The following is a 4,545-nucleotide window of genomic DNA, read 5'->3' on the forward strand; positions in this document are numbered from 1 at the left end:
CCTGTTACCAGATTTTTTATTATTACATCTAGTAAAAGTCTAGCAGACCAGTGTTACTATTTCTAACAACTACATTTATAAGAAAGTAAAATATTAACAGTCATTTACTGTCAAAGTTAACCACGTACTATAATTTCCAGAGCTATTTGTATCTGAGTGTGCATATGTGTCCATGTGGTGTGTGTGTGTGTGTGTGTGTGTGTGTGTGTGTGTGTGATTTTTGTTGATTTCTAAGACATGGTGAATTTAACATAGGAGCTGCTTTTTTATTTGACAGTAGTAAGCATTTTCAGACAGATTGTGTAGTATGCCCAATTAATTTGACCATTTGAAGTATTTTTGTTTTGTTTTGTTTTTTGGGCCACACCCGTTGATGTGCAGGGGTTACTCCTGGCTATCTGCTCAGAAATAGTTCCTGGCAAGCACGGGGACCATATGGGATGTCGGGATTCGAACCAACCACTTTTGGTCCTGGATTGGCTGCTTGCAAGGCAAACACCACTATGCTATCTCTCCGGCCCCCATTTGAAATATTTTTTAAAAGAGGACCTGGAGGAAGTTTTATTTAGAGCTATTTTGTCCAATAGTTCAGCAAATTCTCTGGCATTACAGTGATAAAACTATCCCTAATACTATATGAGCTCCCGGAACATTTTATATTTTATAGTATTTTTTTCTTTTTTTGTGGGGGAGGATTTGTTTTGGGGCCACACCCATTGACACTCAGGAGTTACTCCTGGCTATGCGCTCAGAAATCACTCCTAGTTTAGGGGACCATATGGGACACTGGGGAATAGAACCACAGTTTGTCCTATGCTAGCACTTGCAAGGCAGACACCTTACCTCTAGTGCCACTACTCCGGCCCCTATATTTTATAGTTTTAAGAAATATTTTATTCTCAAAATTGTTCCTATCTAACTTGGTTTTAATTTCCTTACTGTGTTCATGCTCATTGCATTTCCTTTCATTTATTCAACAAATTCACATAGACAGGCTGGTAATTAACCAAAGACTCAGAGACCCTGTGTATTCTTTACAACCATAAGTTTTTTTTTTTAACTAAAATGTGATCATTTTAAGCATACTGATTAAAAAGAACACCTAAGTGATAATAAATACAAGATCCATAAAAGTTTTTAGACACAAGTCACAAAAGAAGAAAAATATTTAATAGAAATCATTCATTTTTAACTTCAATGAAAATTGGACTCATTAAATGTGACACTAACACTTCAAGTTAGAAGGTATTTAAAAATCACAGCAAACACCATAGAGATAATCAGCAGAGCTATGAGAAAGTGCTCATCACTCCAGTCAGGAAACTCAAAATCCAAAGAACAAGACATCACCTCACACCATGGAGAAGGAAGGAAATGACCAGTGCTGAGGGCACATGGCAAAAACAGACCCCTCTTCATTGCTAATGGCACTTTTGTTTGGCCTGAGTGAGCTTCATAGAAAGCAGCATGGAGAGCTTTCAAAACAAATCAAAACAAAACAGAGCTCCTATATGACCGAGTAATTCCACTTCTTTACAACTACCCCAAGAACACAAAAACACTAATCCAAAAAGATACACACATTGCAGTGCCAATTACAAAAGCCAAGATCTGGAAACCAACCAAGCACAAAACAACTGAGTGGATAAACAACCACCCTGGAATGGCATCCCACATAAGAAGAGATGCAATCTTGCACCCTGCCACAACAAGGATAGAACCAGAGGTGCCATGCCAAGCAAAATAAGTCAAAAGGAGAAGGCAAATACCGACGATCTCACTCACACGTGGTATATAAAGAAACAGAGCAAGGAATACACAGCATCCAACAAAAACAAGTGCCTAAAAGCCAACAACAAAATTGAGGCTACCGAGGCTGTTGTAAGGAAAGGGAGTAAGGGGCAGATAAGAAGGCACCCAGGGACAGTGACGGAAGGTCACTAGTGTCCTGGTGGTACTTATGATTTAGCAACACTGTACCTAGAAATAAATTTTAACATGTTGGAAATATTTCAGTTAACTCTTTGTAGCTGGAAGCAGAGACTCAACCTATGTTTGATGGGAATAGAGAAAGATGAATGAATATTTGACTACGTTCTTGCCTTCAAGTTCATATTTCCTCCAAACCTAAGAAACTGAAGTTACACACACACACACACACACACACACACACACACACACACACACACACACACACCTTCAAGATTTCTGTTTTTATTTTCTGGAGGGAGGTAGGCTTTTGAGCCACAACCTGTGGTGCTCTGGAGCTACTGCTGCCTTTGTGCTGGGAGGACTGTATGTGGTCCTGGGACCAAACTAGGATCAATAGCATGTAAGGCAATTCCTTAACCCCTAAACTATTTCGCTGACCCCTATCTCTTGAAGATTTAGGTCCTCATCCTCGAGATGTGCCACTTAGTACCATCACTAAATTATTTTATATACAACACCAGATTTCTAGTGTTATTGGTAAAGAAAATAGAGCATTGAACATAATGAGTGAATAACCTGGTTTTTCAAAGTCGTGTAAATCCTATTAGTGCATCCCAGCCTTTGTGAATAAGGTTTAGACTTTATCCCATTTATATACTCGGGTCACTGTCCACCGTCCCAAGATATATGACAAAACAAAACAAAAATGGGATAATAGGGGCCGGAGAGATAGCATGAAGGTAGGGCGTTTGTCTTCCTTGCAGAAGGACGGTGGTTTGAATCCCAGCATCTCATATGATCCCCTGAGCCTGCCAGGAGCGACTTCTGAGCATAGAGCCAGGAGTAACCCCTGAGCTCTGCCGGGTGTGACCCCCCCCAAAAACCAAACAAACAAAAAAAAGGGATAATAATAAAAATAACTACTCATCTACCCTTGACTCCAATTACCTCAAACAGACATTCAAGTACAGATATTATTTATTGCAACAACCTCTGGTTATACCTCCAAATCTCTTTTTTTAATTATATTTTTGGAGTACACCTTGTGATGCTCAGCTTATTCAGGACTCTGTGCTCAGTAATTATTTCTAGTAGGCTTGGGGAACCATATGGGATAGCAGGAATCAAACCCAGGTAGACCATATGCAAAGCAAATGCCCTACCCACTGTACTATCACACTGGCCCCACCTCCAAATTTTTCTTGGGCCACACTCATGGTGCTTGGGGCTACTGCCAACTCTATGCTCAATGGAGATACCTGCTGATCTTTGGGGACCATACAGTCCTGGGGACCAGATCCCAGCTTTCTGTATGAAATGCCAGCACCTTTGTCCTTTTGCACTACCATCTGTCCTCTACAACTATTCTTTTTTTTTTTTTTTTTTTGGTTTTTGGGCCACACCCAGTGGTGCTCAGGGGTGACTCCTGGCTGTCTGATCAGAAATAGGTCCTGGCAGGCACAGAGGACCATATGGGACACCGGGATTCGAACCAACCACCTTTAAGGTCCTGGATCTGTCTGCTTGCAAGGCAAACCACCGCTGTGCTATCCTCTCCGATCCCTCTACAACTGTTCTTATCTCCACTACTCAACACTTGGCTCTTGTTGACCAGTGAAAGACTATGTCAGGGGCATGTCAGAATTATAGAAAGAAAATTCACTGCTAAGGAAGTTTTAGTAATAATTTTCACAGCTATTTTGTTCAATAAATGACACAGATGAATCTTGATAGCAATACCCAGTTTTGATCTCCTTGCTGCTAAAGAAAAAGAATTTGGGAAAATGGCATTTTCTGAGATGAGCTAGTAGAAAGAAAATAGATTATACATAATCATTCTAAATGTTGGTATCAGCAGACTGGAAAATACCCTGGTTAAGTCCCACGGTGAAATTTGATAATTTTGAGGGGATTCAATCAACTAAATAATTTCGGATGGGCAGATAATGGAAGTAGCCATTTTGACAGTTAAATGGCTCGTGGGGGGGGCGGCTTAATTTTTAAGTTTCTGGCAACAGTCATAAGAGGAATTTGGTACTTTTTAAAGCTCCACGTGTAGAGCTCTTTCTCTTTCTTTCTTTCTTTCTTTCTTTCTTTCTTTCTTTCTTTCTTTCTTTCTTTCTTTCTTTCTTTCTTTCTTTTTTTTTTCTTTCTTCTTTCTTTTCTTTCTTCTTTCTTTTCTTTCTTCTTTCTTTCTTTCTTTCTTTCTTTCTTTCTTCTTCTTTCTTTCTCTTTCTTTCTTTCTTCTCTTCTTCTTTCTTTCTTTCTTTCTCTTTTCTTTCTTTCTTCTCTCTTTCTTTCTTTCTTTCTTTCTTCTTTCTCTTTCTTTCTTTCTTTCTTTCTTTCTTTCTCTTTTCTTTCTTTCTTTCTTTCTTTCTTTCTTTTCTCTTTCTTTCTCTCTCTTTCTTCTTTCTTTCTTTCTTTCTTTCTTTCTTTCTTTCTTTCTTTTCTCTTTCTTTCTCTTTCTTTCTTTCTTTCTTTCTTTCTTTCTTTTCTTTCTTCTTTCTTTCCTCTTTCTTCTTTCTTTCTTTCTTTCTTTCTTTCTTTCTTTCTTTCTTTCTTCTTCTTTTCTTCTTTCTTTTCTTCTCTTTCTTTTCTTTCTTTCTTTCTTTC

This window comes from Suncus etruscus, chromosome 4, assembly GCF_024139225.1.
Source record: "Suncus etruscus isolate mSunEtr1 chromosome 4, mSunEtr1.pri.cur, whole genome shotgun sequence".
In the NCBI taxonomy this organism is placed as follows: Eukaryota; Metazoa; Chordata; class Mammalia; order Eulipotyphla; family Soricidae; genus Suncus; species Suncus etruscus.